General features: G+C 41.0%; 1 long non-coding RNA gene across 3 annotated transcripts in view; it reads right to left on the bottom strand.

Moving 5' to 3' along the window:
- Positions 1–23,608, bottom strand: part of LOC148152005 (uncharacterized) — a 191,418-nt gene that overhangs the window by 15,249 nt on the left and 152,561 nt on the right. For all 3 annotated transcript variants that reach the window (XR_015759203.1, XR_015759202.1, XR_015759201.1), the window contains one exon: positions 2,289–2,375. This is a non-coding gene — a long non-coding RNA (uncharacterized LOC148152005). The remainder of the gene's footprint in view (positions 1–2,288; positions 2,376–23,608) is intronic.

The raw sequence follows: 23,608 nt of genomic DNA on the forward strand, positions 1-23,608 counted from the left end.
ATGACAATTCATCCCATTTGTAACTTGTGTGACTATAAAGAAGCTGATAGCAAAGCAGTTTTCCTGAGCCATGGTTCATGTCCAAGCTTTCACACTGGATGTCAGCAACAACCTCACAGCTGAGCTTCTCATGTCATCACCTAGCACTCACAGGCACACACCAACTTGAGTACGACTTGCTGTACAGTGATCAGAAGCAGGCACACTCCTGCAATTCCCTCAGTGAAGTGTCACATCTACTCTTGCCTGGGTTGCAGGATCACATTTGGAATCTTCCTTGTCTGAACAGCAATCTTCCTGCTGCTGTAACTTCACTGGAGGAAGTTGGGGAACCTTGCTCAGGCACAATCTAGAAAATTCAGTGTCTATGTTAGCCATCTGTCTGAGATTCAATATCCCTTCTAATCATACTGTATTATGTAAACTGAAAAGCATCTCACAAGGGCTGCATTGCATCTATCCTTGTGAGTAAAGTCCCTACTTTTATACACGACTTATATTCCTACTAGCTATTGAAATCTGCACTCATGCCTTGTTGAAATAATCCTGGGTCCTAATCCTTGGGGCAGCACCATGGCTCAGTGGTTAACATGGCTACCTCAGCAGTAGGCGCCTAGGTTTGATTCTGCCTTGGATGACTGTCTGTATAGAGTTTGCATATTCTCCCTGTGTCTGCATGGATTTCCACCAGGTACTCTGGTTTCCTTTCAGAATCTTAAGATGCGAATATTAGGTAGATTGGACATGTTAAATTGCCCATAGAGTGCAGGGATGTTTAGGTTAGGTGGATTAGGCATGTGGAATGCAGGGGCAAGTGGGATGCTGTTCAGAGTGTCAGTGTTGACTTGATGGGCTGAATGACCCACTTCCACACTGCAGGGATTCCATGATAATTCTGTCAGTATCTGGGTAAATCAAGGCAAAGAGTGAGAAAAACCAGCAGTGAGACAATCTGAAAGGTTGTAACACAGTCTGAAGACTGTGAGATAAAAACTTTATTGATTAAAGTTGCAAACACACGGAGTCAAATCATGTCTCATATTAAATAGCATTAACTGCAGGTGATAAAGGGAGAATAGGTGGAGACTTTGATGATTCACACAGGAATGTACATTCCAGCAGTAGGGTGGAGAATGGGCCAGGAATTAGTTTTAAAGATGTATCTATCTGAGAGCAAAATGCAAAGGCTGGAAAAGATTGGAGTGCATTGACCCACTTCCTGTCAACTAAAACAGACACATCATCCAGTAGGACTGGTAGCACTTCACATCTTTCGCTGAGCACCAGGTGTATATAAGTATTTGAAGGTAGTGCCCCTGGAGAATATCAGTGTTGGCAGATCAGCCCCCTGGCAATATATCTGTCTTTCCTGGGAGCAATGTGTCTGTACCATTGTAGGAGGAGTCGATGGGAGCATGCCCAGTATTTGCAGGGAATCCTCAGGAGTGAATCAATATTTGTAGGGCATCTCCAGCAAAAAGCCAGCATTTGCAGGGAGAGGATTTTGTCAATACTTTTAGTGTCCAGAAGTGTGCCAGAATTTCTCCTGCACAGAAAGAGGAGTGATGTTCATTACATTCAAATCAATAAACAGAGTAGCAGGCAGACCATTAAATAAAAAAACTAAGTTATATCTTCCAGTAAATCCCATTCTCCTACTCTTTTCTCATTGTCCTCTTATTGTATACCACATTTTATTAGTTCAGAACATTAAGGATTCACAACAGGAAGGCTCTAAAGGAAACAGTTGATCTTCCAACTGTCAAGACCTCACGGGTTAAAATACTGGGCAGTTTCTAGCAACTGAATTCATGCCAAATTCTTCAGATCGCGATCTAGATATTTGTTACATCTGTCTAGTGGCTTCAGTCGACAGACAATTATCTGTGAGTCGGTTATGTCAGTTATTGCTAAGGTCAGATGCTTTCCTTTTCTACAAAGGGAAGGTGAACATGTGCTGGCTTTCTAAAGCAGAGAGGACATTTTTGATTTGTTACTTTCTAATGGCAAAATAATTAACTTTGCTTTCAAAGTGTTATTGGATTTGTAAATCTCCCCATTGTTTTAGTAAATGTTCCTCTTCAGCTTAACACAGAGCTAACATTGTGGTCGATTTCGCACACTGACTCCTGCAGCTTCTGCATAGAATGATTTAACCCTGGTCATCTTCTGCTATCTTTGGTGGCTCAAGTCTTGTTCCCAAAGGAAATGGACAGGTATGTTTGACAGAAGACAATGAAGTGCTTCCTTCAAGTGAGGTCCTGATTAAAAAAAAAATGAAGTTGCACCTTCATCTCAGTGTCTCCTATCAGCGGAATTGTGAGGGAATTCTCAACTGGGACGTTCCGATGAAATGGTGAAATGGAGATGTGAATCTGAAATAGAAACAGAAGGAATATGTTTTTTTAAAAAAAAAACCAAAGAATTGCAGATGCTGGAAATCAGAAACAGAAACAAAAATTGCTCGAAATTTTAAGTGGAGTTGTGTACCAGAATGCATTGTCTGAAATGATTGTGGGAGCAGGTACAACAGTAATTTTCAAAAGGGATGAGTATTCAATGGAGTAATAGTTCCTGGGTTTTTGGAAAGAGCAGCACAAGTTGGACTAATTGGATATCTCCTTCAAAGAGACAGCAGAGGCATGGTGGACTAAAGGGCCTCCTTCAGTGCTGTATAGCCCCTGTAGGTCGACAGAAGCAGCGACACAGAGTTGGAGTGTATTATGGAATTGAAATCATTTTCACTGAGGTTGGGTGGAAAGGGTCGAAAAGTTTGGTGCTAGAAAAGTACAGTAGGTCAGGCAGCATCCGAGGAGTAGGAGAGTCAACGTTTATGACAGATAATGGGTCAATTTGACTCAGCACTCAAACTCTAGCAGCCTTTTTCTAGGTTTTAACAAGATCATTTCAAACCACAGCATCAATGAAAACAAAAAGGCTGATAAATACATCAATGTAAACTCTTCATTAAGGAGCAACTGTACATTTTTGGCAATGACTGGGAGGAGATTGGTACCACTCATTCACACCAATGTCAAGCTGTGTGGTCATTTGAATTCAAATGCCTTAATGATGCAGCAGAGAGAGATGAAATAAACCCTGCACTCCCGATCCCACTCCCCCCTAAGTGCACAGGCTGGGAGCTGCCCTTTTTCAACCAAATGCAAACCCGTGGCAAGTATGTATGAATCTGAGTCAATGCCATTCTCAAATCGAGGGGCAACTATTAAAATAAAGAAAAATAAATGCCAGAAAAAGTAGTTCGCCAACTGTCTGTTTTTTTCAAACAGCCAGTGTGCAAAAGAGAAACTAGGCAGGTGTACTACACAATTATTCCCAGGATATCTGAAAGTGCTCCACATCCAGTGAAGCTCTACTGAAGTGTTGTCGCAGTTGTAATGTAGGAACCAGTAGCAGCCAGTGTGAGCAAGTCAAGGTCCCACTAACAGCTTTGTGGCAATGACCATATAATCTATTTTAGTGATGTTCGCGGGATAAACATTGGCCCAGACAACTGGAAGAAATGCTCTTCAAAACATGGGATCATTTGTATTTACACGTGAGGCCAGACACAGCCCCCATCACTGTTAACATCTCATGTGAAAGGCTGCGTCTCCCACAGCAACATCCCTCAGGCAAAACTAATGCGGAAATATCAATGCAGTGCTGTTCACACAGTGGTACATCACATAAAATCACTTGCTTCTCTCAATTAGTTGTAAATCTTGATCTGTTCTGTCTGCCTATTTTGTGTTTTATTTAGACTACCTTCTTCGCAAGGAGATAAAAGGGGCCAAGGGAGAACTATTTGCGAGCTGGTTGGTTGTCCCTTTGTTAAATATGCAATTTATAAAGTTCCTGTTCCAGGGATAATTATGATGCAAATGTGGAATTCTTGGCCAACTGAGTGGGCATCCATCAGGATTGATAAGCATGGAAGGGGCTTGCCAAAAAAATGTAAGACAAGGGCCAAAGTGGCTGAATTTTTTAATAAAAAAGCAAGCCAAATGGCAAATCCTCTACATGCTATTTAATCATCCATTCAGTGAGCCTGTTTAAACAAAGTTAGCAGAAAATACTTAATAAATTACATATTGAAGGGAAGTGAAAAGATTAGACTCCTAAAACATGTTTCTGCCTTCACAGCACAAACAACTGATTAGAGTCACAGAGACATATAGCACAGAAACAGACCATTTGGTCTAACTAGTCCACACCAACATATTCTCAAATTAAACTATTCCCACTTGCTTGTCTTTTGCCCTTATCCCTCCAAACCTTTCCTATTCAGGAACTTATCTAACTTTCTTTTAAACATTTTAACTATGCCTGCGACCACCACTTTCTCTGGCAGTTCATTACACGCATGAATCACTCTCTGTGTAAAAAAGTTGCCCGAAATGTCCTTATTAAATCTTTCTCCTCTCACCTTAAAACTATGCCCTCTACTTATGAACTTGCCAAGGCCAGGAAAAAGACTCCTGTCATTACCCTTATCTATGCTACTCACAATATTATAAACCTCAATAAGGTAACCACTTAATCTCCTATACTCCAGTGAAAAAAGTCCAAGCCTTTCCAGTCTATTTTGATATCTCAAACCCTCCATTCCCTTCAACATCCTGGTAAATCTTTTCTGAACCCTCTTCAGTTTAATAATATCCTTCCTATCACAGGGCAACCAGAACTGTATACAGTACTCCAGAAGAGGCCTCACCAATGTCCTGTACAACTTTAGCATGACATCTCAACTCAAAGGTCTGAGCAATGAAGGCAAGCATGCTAAACACCTTCGGAACTACCCTGTCTACCTGTGATGCAAATTTCAAAGAATTATGTATCTGAATCCCTAAGTCTCTTTGTTCTACAACACAACCCAGGGCCAAACCATTAATTGTACAAATCCTGATACTGTTTGTATTACCAAAATACAATACCTTACATTTATCTAAATTAAACTCTAGTTGCCATTCCTCAATCCATTGACCCAATTGATCAAACTCTATTTGTAATTTTAGATAACTTCCTTCACTCTCCACTGTACCATCAATTATGACATCATCTACAAACTTATTAACCATGCCTCCTATAGTGTTGGACCATTGTATGGCTCAGTTACTCACTGGATCCAGTCACTAAGGAGGCTAACAGTGAGAGGGATTATCAGTCTCCCAAATGTCAAATTCATCTTTCAAACCAGCCTTGCTTTATGTCACTAACCTTTTATATCAGCCCCATCAATTCTACTCTATGGCTTCTTGTCAGTGCAAAGGAGTTTCTCAAGCGCTTTGTTGAACATGGCACGGGATGACAAGGACATGAAGTCAATTGAATCCCATTTAGTCAAGGGATTCTTACCCATCTACTTCAGATGTGTCAGCACCACAGTCTAATATCTGTATTATGCCAACATTTACATGGGTTGGGCTAACTAATCTTGGTTTGACTTGATGAAATGGTAGTCCTGATGATAGATGGTAATTATAAATTTCCATTTGGTGGAAATAATCTAAAGAGTGGGGTTTTGGGATCTCAAATGATAGGACTATTTCTTTGGCAGCTTCTTCCACTGTGGGTTTGTCCTTGGGAAGAAAGAATGTTAAACGCTTGCCTCAGATTCCCCTAGGAAACAGTCTTGTGCCATTTTGGCACCTTACCCAGCCCATTTCTCTTCCATCTGATGTAAGGAAACAGCTGAAAGGATGATCAGGTCTTTTTACCACTTTAATGCAAAAGGTTACAGAGGTACAGGCTCAGCATCTTTTGTTCCCATCTGGGGCGTATTATGCGTTTACCAGCCCAACAATAGTACTGGTCAGGGCTAGCTACCATGTGCACTCTATTCCCACCAGGTGCTGCTTATCCATTGTCCCTCACCCTCACTGACCTCCACCAAATCCCAGTGTCCCTGAGTATGAAATAATTTTCCTCCAGTTAAATTTATATGTTGTTACTTGTGCCTTTCAGTTATCTAAATTTGGTTTATTCTGCATTCCTCCCCCTTTCCCCTGTTGACCATTTGTACCAGAGTGTTTGGCCAAGTCAAACCTACCCTTTGTAGCTCTCAGCTTAATTTTTCCCCTCTCACCTTGCTACCACTTTCTTTGGCCATAATTCTGATGTTGTGCAGTAAAGCAATGAGAATTACATTGGCCTGGACATTGAATTTGTGTGCAGAAATAGATCCTCTTTTTGGAGGCTAACGATCAAGGGGATCAGAGAAAATGCTTTAAGGACATCTTGAAGTCTTCATTGGAAAAGTGACATATTGACATCAATAGGAGGAAGCAATACACCATAAACTATACCATGAGACAGCACCTCATCCAGCAAGTCACAACGGTTGGAGGCTGACCACATAAGCTCTGCTGCAGAAGAAAAATGAAAGCCGCGGGAAGGGGGGTGGGGGTGCAACGCCCAGGCTTACTGGCTGTGCTTCCTCAGAGAAATTCATGTCCTCTCTCTCCAAATATAGTACTCGTAGAGTTGGCCTGCTGAGTCAACTGAGGACACCCATATCAGGAAGACTGACAGACCGCAACCACATTTCAGAGGCGTGATGATAACAAACGTGAATTACAGCAAGTCAGCATCATATTGTACATCTCTCCCAGTTTTTATCCTTACATTATTTCACTACTGTACATTGGTGCATTTCATTGGCTTTTGGGGCATTTGATATCATTTAATGCAAAGCCTTTTATTCACTGATTTCAGTGAAAATAAAAAGTATAGAAAGTTAAAACAGTTGCTGATTTAATAACTTTTACAATTTCATCCAAGGTCAACTTCTCCCCTTTGTCTTTAAAGGATCCTTGCTATTCTATAGTTTCAGTTATGTCTTCTCTCTTAAATCTTCTGCTTCTCCCTTCTTGTTGTGAAGTGTTCTGGAATATTTGCTCTTTTATAGATTCAACACAAATGTATGATGCTGTTGAAAAGAAATACTTGGATTTATGCTAATTAAGAACCTTATCACAATCACCATATCTCCCAAAGGACGTTAGAGCCAAAGATGTACTTTTGAAATGTGGGCTAAATTCTACTAGAAATTCACAAAGTGTCAATTTCATGGATTGTTTCTCTCTGTAAGTCTTCATGCATTTTCTCATGCTGTTCTCCGCAACTCACCAAATTATCTATGCTCCATACCTTATCATATCTTGCCTCTCGCCAAAGGTGGAAGCAGTTAAAATAGCCAAACCTTCCAGGATTCCTGGCACTGGTGCCATTTTTAAAGCAAAAAGGTGCCCCAGTCAAACAATGCTAACGCAGAGTTGCCCTTCACTTTTCAAGTAACGAGATGGAAAACAAAAAGAAACACATCTCCGGGCACATGGGTCGCACAGCTGAGACTTCATTGAAATGAAAATGTACATTCATAAACGTATTCCTATTTAAGGACCAAGCTACACATCCTTGTAATTATCCATCTTACTTTGCTGTCTAAGAGAGTGCTTCTCTTTCCCCTATCCCCAGAGTCTCCCAGCATCTTTTCTTTGTCCAATGTAGCCATTACATACTGGAAAACCTTCAAAAAGTTGAAAATGTTCATTTTTTTTCAGCAGGATTGAAGCAAAAGCAACCAAACAAAAGCTGAATTGGATTCTGGGAATAGACAGGGACTGCTTGCCTTTCTAATAAATCTACAGTCAACAAATGACCACTGTACCCAGCTCACATCTGTTGGAACTGGATACAAATGAAGTCCATTCTTGTCTGTTGTGTTGTTGTTTTCCTTGATTCATTCACAGGATGAGGGCATCACTGGCTAGGGCAGCATTTATTGCCCATTCCTAATTGCCCAGAGAGCAGTTAAGAGTAAACTACATTGCTATGGATCTGGAGTCACATGTCCGCCAGATCAGGTAAGGATGGCAGTTTTCTTCCCTAAAGTACATTAGTGAAACAGACCGGTTTTCCCAACAATTGACAATGGATTCATGGTCATCACTTGACTCTTAATTCCAGATATTTATTGAATTCAAATTCCACCATCCACCATGGCAGGATTTGAACACAGGTCCCCAGAACATTGTCTGGGTCACTGGTTTAACAGTCCAGCAATAATACCACTAGGCCATTGCTTCCCCACGCTACACCATTCTATCGTGTTTAATATGATGTTCTTCCTGTTCAATGTCCTCAGTTTCCTGCTCAGCAGATAAAGTTTCACTCCTAGCTCTTCAGAGTACAACAAATCCTGTCTTCATCTGCTGTGTAGAGCTAGGATTATGGGCACATTCTGTCCAGGTGTGCATCAAGACTCCCTCTTCCAACTCAAAAGTGATTAAGGCATCAAACATCGCTTCACAAGTTTGTTGCCTGCTCCATGTTGGCCCGAGTCAAAGAATGGGTTGCACTGCATCTGAATTCACCCTCAGTTATGGAGATGCATAAAAGCGTCATCAGCCATGGTTGTGGAAAGTAACACTTGCCTCCCAGCGACCATCCTTGTGAGGCATCTGGCTCTCGAGACAAAGCAAGAATATTAGAGATCACAAAGATGTAGACATCATGGCAGCTCCCATAGTAACTAGGGCAGACTTTCAACATGCTGTACTGAGGATTGCAGATGACTGAAACATTGATGGAATGGAGTCATTTTCTGCTCTTAAACCCAACTGTGTGATGAAATGGCACTTTCAAAGTGATATGTGCATAGTCTACATCACCCTGCAGCTGGAGGAAGCCAGCAGATGAAGACAGGATTTGTTGTACTCTGAAGAGCTAAGAGTGAAACTTTATCTGCTGAGCAGCAAACTGAGGACATTGAACAGGAAGAACATCATATTAAACACGATAGAATGGTGTAGCGTGGGGAAGCAATGGCCTAGTGGTATTATTGCTGGACTGTTAAACCAGTGACCCAGACAATGTTCTGGGGACCTGTGTTCAAATCCTGCCATGGTGGATGGTGGAATTTGAATTCAATAAATATCTGGAATTAAGAGTCAAGTGATGACCATGAATCCATTGTCAATTGTTAGGCAAAGCCAACTATGCAGGCCACAGAGACCTCAATATGGGGAAATGAGATAGAGTAGAGTGACATAAATTCCTTTGGTAGCACCCTTGAATTACTTGTGGATTGAGGGCTGTGACTTTCCATATGCCTCCACTTGGAAGCAGCCCGTTGTATAAAAGTTTAGTGCAGCTGTCACTACTGGGATAGGATGGCCATCCACCTCTTCAGGAAATAACCAAAAAAGCAATTTTATATTTTTTATTAACGCATTAAATAAAGTGCCACAGAAGGAAATAGATCTCTCTGTGTTAAAGGATATTGATGAGATAATTTTAAACATGATAAACTATAATGAGAGACTTGAGATAACGTGGGGTGAAGACAAAACTTCTTAGAAGTTTTTAAAGTTGTGATATGGTTGCTACACTGAATAGATAAAGAGTTTGCAGAATCTGTGAGATTTCTTGAATTGAAAATGATGCGAAAAGTTAGATGGGCAGTTACCAGAATTTTAAAGATGGTGATGAAGTCTGGAACATTATATCGCAGGGAAGTTTGGAGACCTCTGAATCTTTTGAAGGTGAATTGTAAAGATATTGAAGTGGAGGCAGGCAGAAATTGTAAAGGAATACAACTATAATGATATTATGAGCTTTAAAGAGACTTTTTTCCCTATGAATGAAGACTTTTGAAAAAGTTTTGTTTTCTTCAAGTGTTAGAGATATGTTCAGCTCTACCACTACATAATGGTCATGGACTCCAGATGACAGAGCTCAACTCTTCTTAACACCATCAGAGCAACTCCTGACCAGACAAGCTCATTGATAATATCACAAAGTTCATTACAGCATAAAACATTGACAATATAGTTTGTATAATGTGATGAAGGCTATCACAGAATATATTTAACAATATTATTCAATGCTGATAATCCTAAAACAGAAGCAACTATATTTTTAACAACTGACCAAGCCCGTACTGAAATATAACTATCGAATCTTGAAACATAATTGAATAATGATCACCCAAATGATCCTCATAACTGCCTCTATACCAGCTTTCTTAGAGATAAGAGAAGGCCAGGTCTTACTGAGAAATTAAGAGCAAAACAACCTTACTTGGGAAATAAAGAGGGTCACACTTATGTACCGTTAAGATACCAATCCCAAATGTAAGAGCTTAGTTATGGAACCTGAGTAACAGCATAGCTATTAAAAGCACATATTGAATTTTGATATTTGCTGGATTTACTCCAGAATCTCTCATGGTAAAGGTATGACTATTGGAGAGAGACATTAGCAATTCAGCCCTTAGCTGGGACACAGGCATTTCACTAACTCTGTAGCTTTCTAATCAAGAATTTTATTTTAAAACTATTTAGATTTCAAGATTGGAATCGCTTCCAGAAATAAAATTATATTTTACTTCTTTTCCTGGAATGATTAATGTTGCAATTAACAGCATTGTCACCCATGAATTGCATGTTTGGTTCTTTCAAAAACTCTTATATTGTTTAGAATTTATGTTATCTGTAAAGTCTTCTGTATTATCCCTTATGAACCCCATCTCTGTACACTGTTTGGTGAGAGGGATGTTTAAAAAAGAGGAAGTCCCACACAATATGCACAATATTATAACTTAACTGACACTTATTAAGAAACACAATCTGAAGGATAGTAATCTCCTTTGTATGATCTTATCCTTTGGGGAGTGTTAGGTCAATCCTTTAGACATTACATTACAGTGTGAAAACAGGCCCTTCGGCCCAACGAGTCCACACCGCCCCGCTGAATCACAACCCCCCATACCTCTACATTTACCCCTTACCTAACACTACGGACAATTTAGCATGGCCAATTCACCTGACCTGCACATCTTTGGATTGTGGGAAGAAACCGGAGCACCCGGAGGAAACCCACGCAGACACGGGGAGAACGTGCAAACTCCACACAGTCAGTCGCCTGAGTCGGGAATTGAACCCGGGTCTCTGGCGCTGTGAGGCAGCAGTGCTAACCAATGTGCCACCGTGCTGCCCACCTTTTCAGTATTACTAGAAATTGTTTTCTGGCATGGGTCGCTCAGTGCTTAGCACTGCAGCCTCACAGCACCAGGGACCCAGGTTCAATTCCTGCCTTGGACGACTGTCTGTGTGGAGTTTGCACATTCTCCCCATGTTTGTATGGGTTTCCTCCCACAATCCAAAGGTGAATTGGCCACGCTAAATTGCCCATGATGATAGGTGCATTAGTCAAGGGTAAATGTAGGGGATGGGGTCTGGGTGGGTTACTCTTCAGAGGGTTGGTGTGGACTTGTTGGGCCAAAGGGACTGTTTCCATACTGTCTGGGATCTAATCTAATCTTAAATTGAGAGTGCTCAGCTGAGAAGTAGGTCTAATGCAGAATGGCCCCAAAAATGAGCAAGAATCCACCATAAGGTCTCCAGGAAGAGAACAAAGAACAATAAAGCACAGGAACAGGCCCTTTCACCCTCCAAGCTTTTTTCAATATATTTTGCCCTTCCATACTAAAACTGTCTTCACTTACACGTTTCGGATCCCTCTTTTCCCTTCCGATTCATGTATTCATCCAGGTGTTTCTTGAATGTTGCTGTTGTCTCTGCTTCCATCACGTCCTCGAGCAGTGTGTTCCAGGCAATCACCACACCTTGTGTAAAAAGCTTGCTTTGCTCATCTCTTTTAATCATCCCCCCATCCCATGCCTTTAACTCTGTGTCCCCTTGTAATTGACCCCTCCATCTTGGGAAGAAGCCTTATGCTTTCCACTCTATCCATTCACAGTCTTAAAAACTTCTATCAGATCACCCCTCAACCTCCTGCATTCAGTGAAGACAAATGAGTCTATCCAATCTTTCTTCATAGCTAAAATTGCTCATAGCAGGCAACACCCTTGTAAACCTTTTCTGCACCCTCTCCAAAGTATCCACATCCTTTTGGTAGTCCTCGCTTTCTCTGAGTTGATTATATCCTTCTGGTAGTATAGCGACCAGAACTGTATGCAATATTCCAAGTGTAACCTAACTAAAGTTCAATAAAGCTGCAGCATAACTTGTCTGTCCTTATACTTAATGTCCGTCCAGTGCAGGTAAGCATATCATAACCTTTTTTCACAACTTTATCTACCTGTGCTGCCACCTTCTGTGATCTGTGGACCTGGACAACCAGATTCCTCCGCATTTCAATACTCCTAAGGTCTCTATCATTCACTGTATAATTTCCACCTGTACTTGACCTTCCAAACACCATCTGCCATTTTTTCTGCCCATGCTTCCAACTGATCAATATCCTGCTATATGCTCTGACAATCCTCCTCACTATCCACAACTCCACCAATGTTTGTTTTGTCTGCAAGTTTACTTATTAGACAAGCCACATTTCCCCCCAAATCATTTATGTAGACCACAAACAACAGAGGGCCCAACATTGATCCCTTGGAATATCACTAGTCACAACCCTCCATTCCAAAAGCATCCTTCCATCATTACTCTCTGTGTGCTATGACTAAACCAGTTCTGTGTCTACCTTGCCAGTTCAGCCCTGATATCATGTGACGTCACCTTTTGTCCCAATCTGTCATGAGGGGCCATGTCATTGGCTTTACTGAAGTCCATGTAGACAGCATCAACCACTTTCCCTGATCAATCATCTTTGTCACTCCCTCAAAAAAGCTGATCAAGTTAGTGAGGTTTGGCCTCCCCCCCTATAAAAGCACGCTGTTTATCACTAATAAATCCATTTGCTTCTAAATGCATCTAGATCTTGTCCCTGAGAATCTTTTCCGATAATTTCCCTTCCACTGATATGAGGCTCATAGGCCTGTAATTTCCAGGATTTTCTTAAACAATGGGACAACATTGGCAGAATGAGGATGTACTAGTTTGGGATTATTCTTTCAAAAGGCCAACACAACAACAGTGGGATAAAAGGTTTCCTTCTATCCTGTAAATGCATATAACACCATGGTCGGGATATTGGAATTTTGGATCAGACACCTTAATATCTCAATAGAAAATGCTGTAAAGTGTTCCTCACACAACGTGCCCTTTACTTAGAATCATAGAGGTGTACAGCATGGAAACACACCCTTTAGTCCGACTCGACCACGCCGACCAGATATTCTAAATTAATCTAGTCCTAATTGGCCAGCATTTAGCCCTCTAAATTCCTATTCATATGCCCGTCCAGATGCCTTTTAAATGTTGTCATTGTACCAGCCTCCACCACTTCCTCTGACAGCTCATTCCATACACGCACCACTCTCTGAAAATCTGCCCCTTAGGACCCTTTTAAATCTTTCCCCTCTCACTTATGCCCTCTAGTTTTGGATTCCCCTACCTTGGTAAAAATACCTTGAGTTTGTACCTAGATTTTGTTTGAACAGGAAACTGTATGCAGCCATCATTAAATTAACTGGCGTGATCGCTTCCAAAATTTTAGTCAGGTGAGTGATGGAGAGATCTGAGGAGGGATATAACAATAGTTCACGGGGAGGCACCAATGCTCTGCAAACTGACTCAATTTGGCTTCTAATTAAAGGTGGCTCAATGTTAACATGTTCAATCTTGTTTTCAAACCCCTCCTAAACCTTGTCCTACCCTCCATAATTTCCATTGTCCTCACAACCATCTGAGCACCTCAAATTATAGCTCTATTTAAATCAACCATCACTTGTAGAAAGGATTTGCAGTTACTTAGGCCCCGATCTCTGGAATTCCTTCCCATAAGCTGTCCATTTCTCATTCTCAACTGTCTCTTTTTAAGATATTCTTGCTGACTTGACCAGCTTTCTAGTCAAACGTTGTTTGAAAATGCTCCTGAGAAATTCTTGGGAATGTTTTATTATGTCAAAGATTAGATTAGATTACTTACAGTGTGGAAACAGTTCCTTCGGTCCAACAAGTCCACACCGCCCCGCCGAAGCGCAACCCACCCATACCCCTACATTAACCCTTACCCAACACTACGGGCAATTTAGCATGGCCAATTCACCTGGCCTGCACATCCTTGTGACTGTGGGAGGAAACCGGAGCACCCGGAGGAAACCCACACAGACACGGGGAGAACGTGCAAACTCCACACAGTCAGTCGCCTGAGGCGGGAATTGAACCCGGGTCTCTAGCGCTGCGAGGCAGCAGTACTAACCACTGTGCCACCCACAAAGCTGTTCTATAAATGTTACTGCCTTTGAATCATTAGTAAGATCGAGAACTCATAGAATATATTGTATGCAAAAGGATCATCTTATTTGTAGTGAATAGCAGTTTAAAATTAGTATTACAGAAAAGGGAGAATTCACACATCAATAAGTTCAATGTAATTTTGTGCTGAAATGTTTCTCCTCATTGTTCTGACAATTGCTGGTAATTCTGACAAAAACTTAAGAACAGCTTCCTCCTCGATGTTATCAGACTTATGATGTGGAGGAGCCAGTGTTGGACTAGGGTGGGCACCGTTAAAAATCATACAACACCAGGTCATAGTACAACAGGTTTATTTGGAAGCACTAGCTTTTGGAGCACTGCTCCTTCACATGAATTCTGTGTGTCATGGTCCTGCTCCACAACCACCTGATGAAGGAGCAGCACTCCAAAAGCTAGTGCTTCCGAATAGACCTGTTGGGCTATAACCTGGTGTTGCGAGATTTTTAAATCAGACTTATGAACAGACTTCTCATATATTAGCGTTGATCTTTCTCTGCACCTTTTCTGCAGCTTTAACGCTGTATTTTGCAATCTGTTCTATTTGTCTGATATACTTATACAAGGTATAATTTAGAATCATAGAATCCCTACAGTCCATTTGGCCCATCAAGTCCACACCAACCCTCCGAACTACATCCCACCCAGACCCACACCCCTTACCCTATTCCTGTAACCCTGCATTTCCCATGGCTAATCCACCCAACCTGGAATTGTCTGCATAGCACACAAAATAATATTTCCACTGTATCTCAGTACATGAGACAAAAATAATCAAATCAAATTTTTTAAAAAGCACCATATAGATAAAACCTGACAGCTCGTTTTCATTGATCGGCTTTACTGAGATGAATCTTAATGGCCTAACTTCATGTGTAGCCAAAACTAATGGCACGGCTCAATTACACCAAAACTGAGTGTATCCTCAGCTCACTGCCATGGTCACAGTCAAGTTGCAGATACTGTGGCACCAACAATAAAAACTAGCATCCATTTTGATGATGCATCTAACAAGCGATCTGTGTCTCATCTGCAGCTCACTGCAAAAGATGATTGTCACTGTGAGGCTCAGCAGCTTCCCTGTACTTCGAGTGGTGCTTCTTAATGCTTTCATAGGAGGTGCACATCGCTGGCTGGGCCAGAACTTGTTGCCCAACCCTAATTGCCCTTGGGATGATGGGGATGAACTGCCTTGTTGAACTGCTACTGTTCCCGTGGTACAGCCAGTGTTATTAGGGAGGGAGTTCCAGAAATTTGACCCAGCAATCATGAAGGACAGTGTTGTAGGCATCCATAACTAACATTCATTCATAAGCAGCAGCAAATGTTGGACTTGTTACTAGTATGGACAATTCATGTTCACAAAGTAGGTCCAATCAAATCTGATTTAAGCACCTCATCCCCATTTATAGTTGAGTCATTCAGCCCATTAGGGCTGTGATAGTATTTTGCTCCATATAAACTATCTGAACTAATCCCTCTTTGCTGCCCACTTCCCACAATCCTTTAATACTCCTCTTTCTCAAGTAAGTGGTTTCCTTTTACAAGAATTAATAGACTCTGCTTCAACAGTGATTTGTGGCAGAGAATTTCACAATCTAACCATCCTCTGCAAAGAGAATTTTCTCCTTAACTCCCTTTTAGTTCTTTATGTAGTGATATTAAATTTGTCCCGTCTCATTCCTGTTCTGCCAACCAATGCAAGCAATCCATTATTTATGTTGTCATATACTTTGAAGATCTCGACTAACCCATTCCTTAGCCTTCTTGCAAAAAAAATCCCAAACTTCCTTCATAATTCTCTCTACATGACCCCCATCTCTGATTACTCACTAGTGAAGCTATTCTGCTATATTTATGTTTAATGTTAAGCTCTTAAGCTCATATCTACTGCAAAATACAGATGTCAATATAAAAGACATATTGGAACTTTTTTTTAAAATGTGGTGCTTTTTGGAAACATAGAACATAGAACATTTTTCCAGTATTGCAACACTGCATCTCTGCAAAGCCTGGCACTTAACTGTATTGAGCTGAAAATGTGTTGCTGGAAAAGCGCAGCAGGTCAGGCAGCATCCAAGGAGCAAGGAGCACCGCCCGTTTCTACCTCCTGCCCAAAATCCACAAACCTGACTGCCCCGGCCGACCGTCATGTCCACACGCTCACTTAACTGCATTGCCCATTCTTAGTTGCCATGATTATGAAGGATTCATTTTTTTTTGACAACTTAGATTTTGAAGATTTTGTGGAAAGGGGTATTTATTTAGAGTTTTTTTTTTAGATTACATTTATATTAGATTAGATTACATTACATTACATTACATTACAGTGTGGAAACAGGCCCTTCGGCCCAACAAGTCCACACCGACCCCCGAAGCACAACCCACCCATACCCCTACATTTACCCCTTACCTAACACTACGGGCAATTTAGCATGGCCAATTCACCTAACCTGCACATTTTTGGACTGTGGGAGGAAACCGGAGCACCCAGAGGAAACCCGCGCAGACACGGGGAGAACATGCAAACTCCACACAGTCAGTCGCCTGAGGCGGGAATTGAACCTGGGTCTCCGGCGCTGTGAGGCAGCAGTGCTAACCACTGTGCCGCCCAGTTTTGAAGAGATGCATGGATTTTTTAAAAATTTTGTTAAGTACATGAGTAGGAAAAGTTTGTAGGAATATGGGCCAATTGCAGGCAGGTGGGACTAGTTTAGTTTGGGAACATGGTTGGCATGGACTAGCTGGACCGAAGGGTCTGTTTCATTGCTGTGTGATACTTTGACTCTATAAAATACATATTGGAACTTTGTTCCAAAATGTGGTGCTATTTGGAAACATAGAACATAGAACATTACAGCGTAATACAGGCCCTTCGGTGTGAGACTAATTTGAAGCCCATCTAACCTACACTATTCCATTTTCATCCATATGCCTGTCCAATGACCATTTAAATGCCTGTACATTTGGCGAGTCTACAACTGTTGCAGGTAGTGCATTCCATGCCCCTACTACTCTCTGAGTAAAGAAACTACCTCTGACACCTGCCCTCAATTTAAAGCTATGTCCCCTCATGCTAGCCATCATTATCCTAGGAGAAAAGCTCTCACTGTCCACCCAATCTAACCCTGATTATTTTATATGTCTCAATTAAGTCTCTCCTCCACCTCCTTCTCTCTAATGAAAACAGCCTCAAGTCCCTCAACCTTTCCTCATAAGACCTTCCCTCCATACCAGGCAACATCCTAGTAAATCTCCTCTGAACCCTTTCCAAAGCTTCCACATCCTTCCTGTAATGCGGCGACCAGAACTGTGTACAATACTCCAAGTGCAGCCACACCAGAGTTTTGTACAGCTGCAGCATGACCTCATGGTTCCGAAACTCGATTCCTCTATTAATAAAAGCTAACACACCATATGCTTTCTTAACATCCCCATCAATCTGGTTGGCAAGAATCTTACCATTCGCCCAGTACTCTGCATTCCTGTTATTCGTTCCAAAATGAATCACCTCACACTTTTCCACATTAAACTCCATTTTCCACCTCTCAGCCCAGATCTGCCGCTTACCTATCTCCCTCTGTAACCTACAACATCCTTCGGCACTATCCACACTGTACCGAGCTTAGTGTCTTCCCCATATTTACTCACCAATCCTTCTATGCCCTCATCCACGTGATTTATAAAAATGATACTTTGTGAACCCAAAACAGCAGTGAACCCAAAACAGATCCTTGCAGTACACCACAAGTAACTGAACTCCAGTATGAACATTTCCCATCAACCACCACCTTCATTCAGCTAGCTAATTTCTGATCAAAACTGCAAAATCACTCTCAATCCCATGCCTCTGTATTTTGCGCAGTAGTGTACCGGGAAACCTTATCAAACATCTTACTGAAATCCATATGCACCACATCAACAGCTTTACCATCAACCACCATCTGAAAGAACTCAATAAGGCTTGTGATGCACAACCTACCCTTCACAAACCCATGTTGACTACCCCTAATCAACTTATTCCTATCAAGATGGTTATAATTCCTATCTCTTATAACCTTTTCAACACTTTACCCACAACCAAACGTATGCTCACTGGTCTATAATTATCAAGGTTGTCTCTGCTTCCCTTGTTTAGCAAATGGGCAACATTTGCTATCCTCCAATCTTCTGGTACTATTCCTGTTGACAATGATGACATAAAGATTAAAGCTAAAGACTCGGCAATCTCTTCCCTGGCTTCCCAGGAATCCTAGGATAAATCCCATCCAGCCCAGGGGATTTACCTATTTTCACACTTTCCAGAATTTCTAACAACTCCTTGTGAACCTCAATCCCATTTAATCAAGTAGCCTGTTTCTCAGTATTCTCCTCGACAGCATTATCTTTTTCCAGGATGAAAACTGATGAAAGTTATTCATTTAGTGCTTCCTCTATCTCCTCTTACTCCACACACAATTTCCCACAATTGTCCTTGACTGGCCCTAATCTTAGGCGAAAGTGAGGATTGCAGACTCTTGGCCCTAATCTTACTCTAGCCATTCTGTTATCCCTTATTTACCTATAGAAAGCTTTAGGGTTTTCCCTGATCCTATCCACCAAACACTCCTCATGTCCCCTCCTCGCTCATCTTAGCTCCTTCTTTAGGTCTTTCCTGGCTACCTTGTAACTTTCAATTGCCCTAATTGAGTCTTCACATCTCATCTTTTTCTTCCTCTTGATAAGAGATTCAACTTCCTTAGTAAACCACGGCTCCTCTGCTCGACAACTTCCTCCCTGTCTGACAGGGACATATTTATCAATGACACACAGTAGCTGTTCCTTGAATAAGCACCACATTTCTATTGTGTCCATCTCCTGCAGTTTCCTTCCCCATCCTATGTATATAAAACATATGATTCCAGATAATTCTGCTTATGCTGACTTGAACTCATTTCTGGCAAAACACTGATTATTTTCATGACTGGGAGAAAGTTAGTTCTGCTTAAAAGTTTCTTGAATTAGCTTTTGAGGAGAATTTGCAGAAAGAAAGAAAGTTCCCAGCTCAGCTCTCCTGTTTCTAGAATTGAACGCCAGTGATGGGGATTTGGAGCCCTTGTCTGGTAGCTCTCACATGAGAAACATCTCAAAAGGTTTGTCAGTATTTCTTGAATGCTTGCACAAGGCACCACAAAAGAGACAACAGCTTCCACTGCTACCTGATGTAGGAGCAGCGCTCAGAAAACTAGTACTGCCAAATAAACCTGTTGGACTATAACCTGGTTGTGTGTGATTTGTAACTTCAAGAATTAAGACTTAGGGCGAAAAGTGTGTTTTTGTTAAAATCTCTGCAGAAGGGAAAATATGTTTCATCTCCTGTTGTGTGTGAGACATAGAGATGTACAGCACGAAAACAGAATCTTCGGTCCAATTGTCCCAGGCTAACCAGCCTTTGGCCCATATCCCACTAAACCCTTCCTATTCACATAGTTTTTAGTGATAGATTTAAGAGAGATGTCAAAGGAAAGTTCTTTACGCAAAGAGTGGTAAGGGCGTGGAATGCCCTACCTGCTAATGTAGTCAACTCAGCCACATTAGAGAGATTTAAACAATCCTTAGATAAGCACATGGATGATTTGGGGATAGTGTAGAGGGATGAGCTGAGAGTAGTTCACAGATCAGCACAACATCGAGGGCCGAAGGGCCTGTTCTGTGCTGTATTCTATGTTCTATGTTCACATACCCATCCAGATGCCTTTTAAATATTGTAATTGTACCAGTCTCCACCACTTCCTCTGGCAGCTCATTCTACACACGCATGTCACCCTCTGCATGAAAAAGTTGCCCCTTAGGTCCCTATTAAATCTTTCCCCTCGCACCTTAAGCCTATGCCCTATGCCCTCTAGTTTTGGACTCCCCCCAGCCTGGGGAAAAGACCTTATTTATTTACCCCATATGGTTTATCAACTTTTATAAGGCCACCCCTCAGCTTCTGATGCTCAAGGGAAAATAGTCCCAGCCTACTCAGACTCTCCCTATAGTTGATGTCAAATGCTACCTCTCCCCCAACAATACAGGAACATAGAAATGTTGAACCATTTGGTAATCTCATATTTAATACCTGTTTTTATCTGATATCACTTAATACCTTTGCTTAATTGAAAACCATTCACTTCATATATAAAATTAGCAGTTCAATGTCAAATCAAGCTCCATTTAAAGAAGATTTTAAAACCTCTGCCATTCTTTATACATAAACTTGTTTCCTAAATCTACTCTGGCTGCAATTTTAAGATTGTCCCTAACCAGGGGAGATAAAAAAAAGTGGCGAGAAATCATAAATTCTCCTTAATATCTTGAAGCCTTTGATCAATGTTATGTTCTAAATTCCATAGGATATGTTAGTTTGTGTAGCCTCTCCTTGTTATTTAACCCAGATATCAATCTCGTAAATTTACCCAGCTCTCACTCCAACTCCAATATATCTTCCTAGAATGTGGGGCTCAGGATTTTTCACAGCAACTGAGGTGTGATCTAACCAGGGCTTCATATCATGAGTCATAACTTCTACCCTCTTGTATTTCAGTCCTCAAGATATGACAGCCTCAATTCCATTAGCCTTTAAGATTGAGGACGGTGCCATGTGTGGAGATATTGTACACTTTTCGCTGTACTCCTGTACTTGGCTATACATGACAATAAAATCTAAATCTAAATCTAAATTATTTCCCGTATCTCTTCATGAGATTTAATGATCTTTATTCTTGGACCCCTAAATTGCTTTTAGCCTCATTGTTTCTAGATTTTCATCATTTGCAAACAAATCTTGTTATAACATTTTTATGTGAAAAGTGGATAGACTTGTGTTTGGCCTATATTGAAATCTAATTGCTACAATTTTGACTATTCACTTAATCTACTCATAGCTTTGTAAGTTTATGATACTATCTGCATTGTTTTCAAAGCCATCTCTACATCATCTGCAAACCTGGTTACATGGATATCTGTCTCATCATGTCAGTCAGTAATGAATATGGTGAATAGTTGAAGCTATTCTACAGCCACTTGCCATCCCAGTAATGGAGTTCTCCCAGTTAAGCTGAGGTCTCATTTGCTCTCCTAGCTGCATATAAAATATTGTGTAGCTTCTCAGAGGAACAGGGAATTTTTGCATGGTATCCTGGCCATTATTTTCTCTCAATAACTTCATTAATCAACAGGTTACCCAGTAAATATTGATATTTTCTTTGTGGGAGCTTGCTGTGAATAATTTGGCTCCTGTACCTTCTGCATTTCAACAATGACTATTTCAAAATCAATTAATTAGCCAAAAGATACCTTCGAACAAGCTGAGATCTTGAAGGCTGTTACATAAATGCAAGTCTTTCCTTTCTTTCTGTTTCTTGACTGTGACTTGGGATTGACTGAGGGCAAAATACTCCAGTTGAAAAACAAATACTTTTGAAACAAAGTGGGTGGGATAGAGTGTACAGAGTCATAGATTCATTGACTCATAGCGTCATACTGCATGGAAACAGACCCTTCGGTCCAACCAGTCTATGCCAAACATAATCCCAAACTAAACAAGTCCCACCTGCCCACTCCTGGCCCGTATCCCTCCAAACATTTCCTATTCATGTACTTATCCAAACGTCTTTTAAACGTAATTGTGTCCACATCCACCACTTCCTCAGGAAGTTCATTCCACATACCATCCTCTATACAGAAAATGTACCCCTCACGTCTTTGTTAAATCTCTCTCCTGTCACCTTAAAAATGAACCCCCAATCTTGAAATCCCCCATTCCATGGAAAAGACACCCACAGTTTCAATGTAGATCGGCACACAAATGGAGTCCCCAGCTTTTTCCTGCTTTCATGGTAATAGCAGAGTGAGTTGTCATACTCAACAGTTAAAGGTAAGTGAAGCTGAAAAGTGTTGTGTGGCAGTGTGAACTTGCTGTTCGAGGCAAGGGCTGTTTGAGATGAGCAACAGATATCTTCTTAGCTTTGTGGGTTCAAAGTTTTAGGCTAACTCTCCAAATCAGAGCATTTGCTATCCTAATACTGGGATAAATTTGCAGGTCCTGCTCAGAACATGTTTGTGAGTTAAACAATCATGTTATGCTCCAAACGCAAACAGAATTAGTCCACAATTCTGACATCTGCTTTCCCTATAAAATGAGGTATTAGAGATTCTAATAATTCTTAGTCGAGATCACTATTGCAAAACTAATGGGAATGCCAGGCCAAGAAAGACACAGGAAAGCCCTGTGAAATATCTACTTGTCTCCAAGGCATTCACAAAATGTACCATAACTATTTAAGCACACATGCACATATACGCCACAGATACTCATACAGATACATAGAAACATGAACACATATGTGTACAGGGATACACGCACCTACAAACAGAATACGCACAGAACAGCTGCTTACCCACAAAGTAATGTCATTTAATCCCAACAAATTAAGATGATTATTAAGTTTATAATCTTGGTCTTGGTGCTACTTAAGAATATTGACATAGCCTGCTGGGTACAGAAAACATTTTTTAAGAAACATCTTACTGTGGATTCACCTTGCTATGAGTCTACGACACAGATGGAATAAGATTATATGATTATTATCACGTGCTGTGATTTTTTTTTTATTAGCTCACGGGATCAGGGCCAGCAGTTATTTCTCATCCTTAACTGCCCTTGAACTGAGAGAGTGGCTGGACCATTTCAGGCAACAGTTCAAATTCAATCACATTTCTGTGGGTTTAGAGTCACATGGAGGCCAGACGAGGAAAGGATGGCAGATATCCTTCCCTGATGGACATTGATGAATTAGTAGATGTTTACGACAATTGGCAATGGTTATATGGTCACCATTAGGCCATCATTGAATTGCAAACTTTCACTGAACTAAAAGTCAATCAACAGTCACAGTGGGAATTGAGCTTATATCGCTAGAACATTAGCCTGGGGTTAATCGCAAGTTCGGTGACATTACCACTATGCTCCCACCACCCTGTGATGATTGACACTGTATTTATTGCATAGATCACACAGTGAGACTCAACCAATTATACTGCACATCCCCAAGGCTCTGATTATACCCATTATATTAAAACTCAGACTATGATTCATAATTTATAGAGTCATAGAGTTATACAGCATTGAAATAAACCCTTCAGTCCATCATACCCATGCCCACCATAATATCAAAGTAAACTAGTCCAACCTTCACCCATATCCCTCCAAACATTCCTTATTTCTGTACTTATCTAATGTTGCAACTGCACCCTCATCCACCACTTCTCTCAAGTTCATTTCGCACACAAACCACTCTCTGTGAAAATAAATTGCCCCTCACGTCTTTTTAAAATCTTTCTCCTCTCACTTTAAAAGTAGACTTGAAATCCCTCACCCTTGAAAAAAGACCCTTGTCATTCAC

The sequence above is a fragment of the Chiloscyllium plagiosum genome, unplaced genomic scaffold (genome assembly GCF_037043375.1).
Source record: "Chiloscyllium plagiosum isolate Xiang-an unplaced genomic scaffold, Cpla_swu_hap1 HiC_scaffold_2, whole genome shotgun sequence".
In the NCBI taxonomy this organism is placed as follows: domain Eukaryota; kingdom Metazoa; phylum Chordata; class Chondrichthyes; order Orectolobiformes; family Hemiscylliidae; genus Chiloscyllium; species Chiloscyllium plagiosum.